Source organism: Mus pahari, chromosome 2, assembly GCF_900095145.1.
Source record: "Mus pahari chromosome 2, PAHARI_EIJ_v1.1, whole genome shotgun sequence".
In the NCBI taxonomy this organism is placed as follows: domain Eukaryota; kingdom Metazoa; phylum Chordata; class Mammalia; order Rodentia; family Muridae; genus Mus; species Mus pahari.
In genome coordinates, this window is record NC_034591.1 from 6,057,402 (window position 1) to 6,067,810 (window position 10,409).

Consider the following 10,409-nt stretch of genomic DNA (forward strand, 5'->3'; position numbering starts at 1 on the left):
AACACAATTCCATCTCTAGCCTGACATTTCTGATGGCAACAATGGTGACTTAGTAGCTCCAGAATGTTTTTTTTTTTTTTTTTTTTTTTTTTTTTTTTTTTTGGTATATGCTGAATCAGTGAATTAATGAATTCATTTTTTGCTGAACTGATATTTGGCTATAAATCTTGAACTAAAGAGAAGCTTTGTTTTTCACAATCTCAAAATTTCACTGGCATTTACTCATACTAAACTGTTTGAGTGTATAAATTTTGATCCTAGATAATCAAAATGAGCTATTCAGTTACATAACATTTATTTAAGCTTTGTTCTTTCTAGTGTGGCACAGAGTACCCCTGCTTTTTTGTCTGGATGCATGTAATTTGAAAGATGCACATCGTTTTAAACAAAAGTTTTAGGAATGAATAAATTATTCTTAATAGGACCCCGTGGTTGAATGCTTAGTGATTATCAAGGGCTTTGTGACTTTTATGATTTAATTTCCTTGGAAAATTCCACTTCAGAGAGCAATAAGCCCTTTTTATTTAACAAATACACATGATATTTGGTATATATTTGAGTCTGAGCAATTTAGAGATACCAGCTTATCTAATTCTCATGAATACTCTACTGCACAGATCCTCCAGTGATCCATATTTTATAGATGACAAAACAGGCACAGGAGGTGCAGAAAATGGCCAGAGTGATGTCATTAAAGAATAAGAATACAGCTTGGTTCCAATCAAGTTTACAGCTGGGTCCCCAGGGTTTTAACTCTTGTGGGGTTCAGCCTTGCTATTTCCAGTTCACTCTAGGTTTCTATTATTTCGGTCTTGAGTGAGAGAATTTCTGAGTAGTTAAACAAACCATTCTATGAATTACCCCAGGTGATTTGTGAAAAAAGTCAATCTAGTTAAATATTGTTCATAGGTTGGAATTTACTCTTTAAAATAAAATCATGTGGACTTATTGAGAAAGTAAAAGATTTTAAATGAAGAAAAGGATTTCAGGTAAGTTAATGATTTATTTATTTTGTATTTTTAAATATGTTTGAAAGAATTATATCTCTTTTCTCATTCCCCTTTCTCCCTCCAACAGCTCCTAAATATCTTTCCTTGACCCCCTTCAACATACCTCCTTCAAACTGGTGGACTATTTTTTTAATGTATACACACACACACACACACACACACACACACACACACACAACACATACACACACCTGTTGAATCTATTTTTTTTTCTGGTCATATTTCAGGGCCGACCACTTTGCATTGGATAACCAATAAGGAAGACCATCCCTAGGAGAGGATAATTCTACTTCTCTAAGCATTCATTAGTTGTCTATGGGTTTTTGCTATAGGGAAAGAAAGAATAACTGGTACTAGAAACATAGCCAACTTTCCAGGGATATAATGTCATGGATCTTAGAAAAGAATATACCACTACTTTAGTAGAGTACTTTAATTTCTTACTACATTCTAAATCTTATTTGTATACCCAGTTATAAGTACAGCTGCAACCTCTATTAAGCCTTTATTTAATGAAATTATTGTTAAAAATAATATAAATTGGAATTATGTTTTAATCTTTAACTAAGTGAAACTTTAAACAACAGGGAGTCAATGTTAAAAATGGTTACACAGGAGAGATTGGCACATGTTTTGGTTACTGTTTTAGTCCAGGTTCTCTAGAGTCACAGAACTTATGGGTAGTCTCTTTATAGTAAAAGAATTTTTTTATGACTTAGAGTCTGTAGTCTAACTCCCCAAAAATCGTCAGCAACAACTGTGGATGGAAGTCCAAGGATCTAGCAGTTACTCAGTCACAGAAGACAAGCAAGTGAAGAAGAAAGGGCATAAATTTCTTTCTTCCAATGACCTTCCAGCAGAGGATGTGGCCCAGATTAAAGATGTGTCCCACAGTGCCTGGATCTGGGACTTGCTTTGTCCCAGATGACCTTGAACTCAGAGATCTCTGTCTTAATCTTCTGGGATTCATAGCCACTATGCCTTAAGATTCCCATGCCAAGATCCAGGCCAGAAACTTGTATCTCCTAACCTCCAGATTAGGATTACAGGTGAGCCTTTCAATTTTGGATTGTAGTTCATTCCAGATATAGTCAAGTTGACAACCAGGAATAGCCACTACAGTCCACCCCTTGTCAACTTGACACAAATAATATTTCATGTACACATGAAACAATAACTAGGTCATAACCACACCTAACATGATATAACTATTTGTCTTACAATGGCAAACACATTTGTAAATTTACAATGGGGCAATGTCCCTTGGGAACATTCTTTTAGTGTCTCAACTTAAATANCAATTGATGTTAAAGAAATTGGAAGAAAGACAAATGTATTCTTAACAAAATAAAACAGAAACATTCATATTGTTTTATAATCCTTGTTTCTGTGACTGCTTATGTGGCCTTAGCTGGTATTTATAACTACCTTCCCCTACTGTATTTCCTTCTGTATTTCCTTCACCTTCGGCAAGCACCTCAGCAGGTCTTCTCTCTTTTCCTGGAGGATTGACCTTCATTCCTGATGGGTTTGCATCCTTTGTCATCCTGCTTGGATTAGGCTGTTATAGTTTCCCATTGACTTGAATCACAGGACATGGTAGTACTAAGAGACGCCCTAAGGGATCTCCTGCACTTCAGACGTAAACCTGCTTACCTCCATTGTGGAGGACCAATCCAATTTTCCCATGGTAATTTGGATCTATCACCCCTCCTAAAATTGTTATTCTTTTTTTAGCATGTTGGTTTAAGGGCATTAGAAGCCCAAAATGACCAGGGGGAAGTCTGAGCTTCCAGGTCAATGGAATGTTTGTTGTGACTCCTGGTCAAAGCACTCCACGCTTTGAAACCAAAACTTCTAGGTCAATAGAACCTAGAATTGTGGGGACAGGAAGCAAAAATTTTCCCAGAGGGTCACTAGGAGTGATAGTTAGTGGAACCATTCCTATTTCTACCCCTTGATTCCTGGACCCATGGATCCTGGCTATGGGAGAAACTGTACCATATATCGAATGCTGATTCAAAGCATATACTGCCTTATGAAGAACTCAGCCCAAGCCCTCCATGCTGCTGCTACCTAATTGATGCTGTAACTGTGTCTTCAAAAGGCCATTCCATCTTTCTATCAGACGAGCTGTTTCAGAGTGATTGGGAACATGGTAAGACAGGTGAATTCCATGATCGTGAGCCTACTGTAGCACTTCTCTGGCTATGAAATGAGTTCCTTGCCCAGAAGCAATACTGTGTAGAATACCATGATGATAGATAAGGCATTCTGTGAGTCTATGGATGGGAGTTTTGGCAGAAAAGGCAAATCCATAACCAGAATAAATATCTACTCCATTAAGAACAAAACACTGTCCTTTCTACAGAGGAAGTGGTCCAATGTAGTCAACCTGCTACCAGGCTGCTGGCTGGTCACCTCAAGGAATGGTGCCATATCTGGGGCTCAATGTTGGTACCTGCTGTTGGCAGTCCTGGCATTCAGCAGCAGCTGTAGCTAGATCAGCCTTGGTGAGTGGGAGTCCATGTTGTTGAGCCCAAGCATAACCTTCATCTCAGCCACCATGGCCACTTTGTTCATGTGCCCTTTGAGCAATGATTGGGATGGTTGGAGAAATATGCTGAATATCCACAGATCATCTTCTCCATTTGAATATTGAACTACTGAAGAGTAGTAGCTCAAGTCACCTTTTGGTGAGCATTTACATGGAACACAAATATCTTCACATCCTTTGCCCATTTGGAGAGATCTATCAACATAATTTTTCCCTAGATATCTTTTTCAAAAAATTTCCAATCATCATCTTTCCAAGTCCCTGACCATTCAGCCAAACCATTGGCTATAGCCCATGAGTCAATGAACAATCATACATCTGGACATTTTTTGTTCCAAACAAACTGGAATACTATGTGTATTACCCGAAGTTCTGCCCACTGTGAAGATTCTCCTTCACTTTCAGGGTTTCAGGTATCTTTCAGGGTTGTCCCAGAAAGGGGTTGTAAATCTACAGCTGTCCACTTCTTGGTGGTGCCTACATAATGTTCAGAGCCATCAGTAAACCAGGTCCTAGTCTTCTCTTTGTCAGTCAGCCGATGATAGGGAACACCCCATGAAGCTATAGGTGTATGCTTGGCAGCAGATGGCATTGTAACAGGAATAGAAACCATAGCCATTTGAGCAACTTCTTCATGTAACTTGCTTGTGCCCTCAGGACCTGCTCTGGCCTGGTCACATATATACCACTTCCATTTGATAATAGACTGCTGCTGTGCACATCCTACTTTATGACTGATAGCATCCAGCTCATGACGGATAATTCAGGTCTCATAGTAACTTGATGTCCTATTGTCAAACATTCAGTTTCTAGTAAGGCCCAATAGCAGGCCAAGAGCTGCTTTTCAAAGGGAGAATAGTTGTTTGTAGGTGATGGTAGAGCTTTGCTCCAAAATCCCAAAGGTCGCTTCTGTGATTCACCTACAGGGGCCTGCCAGAGGCTCCAAATATCTCTATCTACCACCATCTCCTCCAGTACCATCGGGTCTGCTGGATCATATGGTCCCAGTGGTAGAGCAGCCTGTACAACAGCCTGGACCTGTTGAAGAGCCTTCTCCTGTTCCAGGGCACGCACAAAGCTAGCAGCTTTTCGAGTCACTTGGTAAACAGGCATGAGTAACACACCCAAGTTAGGAATGTGCTGTCTCCAGATACCAAATAGACCCACTAAATGTTGTACTTCTTTCTTCGTGGTGGTAGGGGCATTTCTTGTAGACAGGATAAATTTTGGGTTGGAAGTTTTATGGGTGAGTTGGTATGCCTATTGCTCTCATGGAGCAATCTGGCTATAGGAAGTGGCCTCTTCAGGTTCCACGACCCTAATGTAGTGAATCACAGCTAAGGTCATCACCAGTGACCTTGTATGCCTCCCCTATCCCAGGTCTCTGTCGTGTCCTTGAGATGACCCCCACATTCTCACTCTTCTCCTTTCCTTTATACCATTGCAACATACAAACTTTAGTCTCCATTGCTTTGACTGGTTTGTCATTAAATAGAATTATTGGGCTTATAGATATTATGGTTTCCACAACATCTCCTTTAACTCGCCTATCTGGCCAGTGCAGAAGACAGACAGATCATGGAGAATGTCAGTTGACTATCAAAAACTAAATCAGGTAGTAACTCTAATTGCAGCTGCTCTACTATATGTAGTTTCATTACTTCAGCAAATTAACACATCGCCTGGTACCTGGTATGCAGCTATTGATCTGGTAAATGCCTTCTTCTCAGTACCAGTCCCTAAAAAACACCAGAAGCAATTTGCTTTCAGTTGGCAAGGCCATCAGTATATCTTTACAGTTTTGCCTCAATGATATATTATCTCTCTTGCCCTGTGTCATAACTTAGTTAGAAAGGATCTTAATTGTCTTTTCAACAAAATATCACATTGGTGCATTATATTGATGACAATCATGTTGATTGGACCAAGTGAGCAGGAAGTAGCAACCACTTTGGACTCATTGGTAACACATATGCATTTCGGAGGATGGGAAATAAATCCAAGCAAAATTCAAGGACCATCTACCTCAGTGAAATTCTTAGGAGTTCAATAGTGTGGAGCATGCAAAGATATTCCTTCTAAAGTGAAAGATAAGTTATTGCACAGAGTAGAGACTGGGGGACTGGCCAATCAATAACCAACCCAACTTGAGACCCATCACATGTGTAAGTACCAGTCCTGCAATGGTTCTTAGGGACTCTTACAAAAGAATTGGGTGAAGGATTGTGGGCCCTGAAGAGAACAGGAACTCCACAGGAAGATCAACCAAGTCAACTAACCTGGATCTTTGTGGATCTCAAAGACTGAACCACCAAACAAAAAGCACACACAGGCTGGACCTAGCTTCCCCACCCTAACTCTCTGCACATATGTAGCAAATGTGTAGCTTGGTCTTCATGTGGGTGCAGAACAACTAGAGCTGGGGCTATCCCAAAAGCTGTTGCCTGTCTGTGGTAAATGCTTTTCTATATCAGTGGGAAAGGGTGTGCCTACCACTGGAGAGATTTGATGAATCAGAGTCCGGGGATACTCAGGGTGGTGCTCCACTCTCTCAGAGGGGAAGTGGAGAGAGGATGGGCAGAAAGTTTGTGGGAAGGGGTAACTGGGAGGAGGGGCAGTGAACAAGAAGCAAAGTGAATAAATAAAAATAACAAAAGAAAAAGAAAAGGAGAAGATAAGACAATAGAAGGGTATCACAACAGAAAATGACTAAGTTCTATGTATATATTCACAATACTCTTACTATTAGAATGCAGTATAGATGTAAACATTTAATGAATAGTTTTGGAAATGTGCTTAAAAGACAAAAGAACATAAATAAAGGATTGTGAAGTAAAAGAACTGGGAAAAAACAACAGTGAAAAATTTATAGAGGCAAAAAGGAAACAATAAAAGAAACTATGGTCAAAGAGCACTAAATATTTCCAGAAATTTTAAATTATCATCTCATCTAATCGCTGCCACGCCTTTGGGAGTTTGCTGGTGCTATCATGCTTACAAGAGTTAGCTACATTTGCAGGTGGTTGACTTCAACATTTGCTGTGTTTTCTACTGCTATCCTATCTCAGAGGACGAGACACAGCCTTACAGGCAACAACACGCAGGAAGAGAGCAAATAATTCTATCCTTTGGGGCTCCGTTATTGTATTAGTTACAAATTACTATTAATATGTTCCAAATCTTTGTATCTCAAAGCAATGGATATTTTTTTTTTTTATTCACAAATCCTGTGGATTAGCAACTTAAGTGTAACATAGCTCACTACTTGTAGTGTGGAGTCTCTGATGAAGCTATAGTCAGGATGTTAGTCAGTACATTGGCTATCTTGTGTTCAATTAGGGCTGTTAAAGACACTTCTATGTTCATTTCCTGAGCTACCATGAGCATCAGAATACCAATTCTCTAGCTCAGTTTTGTAGCTATTGAGGACATCTCAATATCCCCATAGCAGGGCAACTGATGGTCTAACATACAAAAATAGAAATAATCACAGAGATAGAGACAGAAGACCACACTCTTTATAAGCAACGGTTGAAGATGACCTTTCTTCATGTTTGCATATTTTCTTTGTGAGAAGGTATCAAGTACAGCCTATAGTGAAAGACTCGAGATTACACACACAAATACACACACACACACACATGCACACACACATACATACACACATACACACACATACACACACACACATGCACACCCACACATGCACACACACATGCACATTCACACACACACACATACACACACACATACACACACACATGCACACACACACATACACATACATACATATACACACACATACACACANACACACACACACACATACACACACATGCACACACACACACACACACACACACACACACACACACACACAATCAAAATATCAGGAATTGGGTACATTGCAGGACAGTGTAGACTTTTCCACTTTAGAGTAACTATTGTAATTAATTGAATCAATGTTTAATTTTCCTGAATCATGTTTCTGATGTCTTCATGATCAATCCTTATGTAGCAGACTTAAAGTTGAAAGAATGAGTGTTTGTAGAGCCTGACAATTACTGCTAATCCTAGAGTGTAAGAAAAAACATTTTGTCATTTTTTTTTTTTTTGTGGTGTCACTTTTAAGGTTTGTTGCAATGAACAAATGTTAGAATCCGTCAAGATATCTCAAGATTAAAAATAGAATAAGAAGATTACAAAAACCTGGCTGTGCTTGCTCTGTGAGGGAAAGAATCTCAAAAAGACAAAACTAAATATCTTTTACTTAGTACAAAAGCATTTTGCACCAAGTAATTTATTGAATAATTTTTATAGAGTTTTAAAGTAACATCACATCAATCCTGGAGATAGCCATATTTCATGGTGGGGGAAAATGTAATAGACTATAATTATTGCTTCACGTTGACAAATAAAATAATAATATCTAATTAATATTCATGTATGGTGACTCATATAGTTTAGAATCATTCATCACAGCGATTCATTGATCAATAATTAATTTCTGAGCCCTTGCTGTGTGTGTTCCTACATTTACAGCATGTGACTTTACTGGAATTGTAAATGTAATTTCTTGGCTTTTATAAGTTATATTTGTTTCATTTATATAGTTGAGTCATCACTGGTCATGTAGAGAACCTACTATGTGCAAAATCTATCTGCTGTATTAATAGTATAAGGAGGGGGTGCACAAATGTACCCCATCTGTTCTCTGCTTTCTAGATTCACTTGATGTTTGATTTTTTAACTTGAGTCATGTATAGTTTTATAGCTCAATTATGGATTTTTGTTCCTAGTTGAAATATAGCAGACCTAGACTGAAGTGTCTCTTAAACTACTTTTAACTCATCAGTGGACTATAATTATTGTATTCAAACAATCTCAGTTTGAAGATGTCTATTTTTAGATCTGCTTTAGAAAGTGTTTTCTCTGGGCACTCTCCTCTTATTATGCCAGGCTATGGTTTTTTGTGCTTTATATTCTCTGAACCATGTGGACAGTCTTCTAATGTTATTGCCCATATTTTAAAATACATTGAAGTCCATCCAAAATTATGCTACATAAACTGGAATACATCATCATCTCATTATTTTATCTCCACATATTCAAATATATTTATTGTATATCTATTATGTGTCAGGCATACATACCTCTAAGGTATTGATGTACAACTAGGAACACAACACAAACTCTACTTTTATGAGGATTATATTTACATTTATCAGACCATAAACAAATAAATGTATAGTAACTTATATGGCACAGATGAAAAAGGGTACAAGGCTAACAATGTGATTGGAGAGATAAATAGATTAAGATGGATTTTTGATGTAGAAACATTTGACCTGATATCTAGAAAATGGATAGGAAAAGAAGAGGTACAAAGCCTTAACTTAGCTATATGCTTAATGTCTGGAAGGATCAGGAGACCTCTGGAACTAAAGAAGAATGCTGGTAGAAGAGAAACAGGACTGACAACTTTAATAGGTGAGGGATTCAAAAATGTTTCTACGGAAAGATTATGTAGAGTTACTGAACTTCCCGTATTTGGTAGGAGCAGCTGGTGTCTAGTTAATATATATTCAATATTGTTAGATTAATTTCAGTAAATAATATTGTTTACGTATTATTGAATTATTGTTAGAGTACTTTGATTAATACACTGACACCCGCTTTACCCACTAGAGTCATCGAGGGTTACATTTATATATATTTAGTGTATGAAGGGGAGGCAAGTGGATTGTACCACCAGACAGAAGAACTGGTAAGGTTGACTGAGTCCAAACCCAGTGAAACTCAGAATTAAGTATGGTAGGTGTGGGGCGTGCTCCCTGCTGAACGATATCTACTCTGGAACACATAACCATGACACCCCACTGAGAGGACCCTGCCAATCAGTCATGTAGCCCTGAGTCAGTGCTAAGGCCCTTCTCCAGGCTTATAGAGCACCACTAGCACCTCAAACTGAGCCAAGGGGAAGTATCTACCCCTGGACACCACCCTGATCCTCAGTGCTCATAAAGTCCCTCGTGGAATAAAATGCACAACTCATTTCATCAATTTTCTCTTTCTGAGCTGCAGTCCAACTCATCCACCATTAGTGAGCTATGAATGGAAAGTCCAAGAATTGAGCATTTCCACAAGTCTGGGTACCTGTATATGCTGGACTCCCAAAGACGTAGGTTTCAATGCCAATTGAGAGAATGGATGTGCTAGCTAGGCGAGGACAAGCAGGCGAAAATGAATGAACCCTTCCTTCTTTCACTGTCCTTATATAGACTGTTTTGCTGAGCTATAACACTTGGGGAAGAGTCTTCCTTCCTGAAGCATTCATTGCTGGACCTCAGGCTGCTGCTCTTCCCTGCCACTGCCCACCTGCTGCTCCTTGCAGCCATCTTGCCTGTTGCTACCTGCTGCTGCCTCCTGCTGCTGCCACTGTTGCTGCCATTGCCACTGCCTCTGCTGTTGGCATTGGTGCTGCAATGGTAGCAGGTAGGCAAGACCTGGGACCCTGGCTTCTTGCCCTGAGCACAATTCCCTTCTGAAGGCAGTAACACTTTGGCCGTTCTGGCCAGACTAGAGACCCACAGAACCCCTGGTTTGGCAGAGGAGGACATATGTGCACACACATATGCCATAATGCAAACATCTTGCTCAGAGAACATAACGCAACAGTTTGTCTGCCATGTAGTTTCCAGGAATTAAATTCATGTCAGGCCTGGTTGCAACCCTTTAATCTGTGAACCACCTTGCCAGGTCTAGTATTTTTAAAGATCTCTTTCCAGGTTATATTAGCATTTGTCACCAGAATCTCTGAGTAGCATCCATATTTTTAAGTT

The 10,409-nt window shown here is 39.2% G+C and overlaps 1 pseudogene; it reads right to left on the reverse strand.

The window, feature by feature from the left end:
- Window positions 1–2,835: 2,835 nt before the first annotated feature.
- LOC110316117 lies at window positions 2,836–10,187 on the reverse strand (annotated as a pseudogene).
- Window positions 10,188–10,409: the final 222 nt, after the last annotated feature.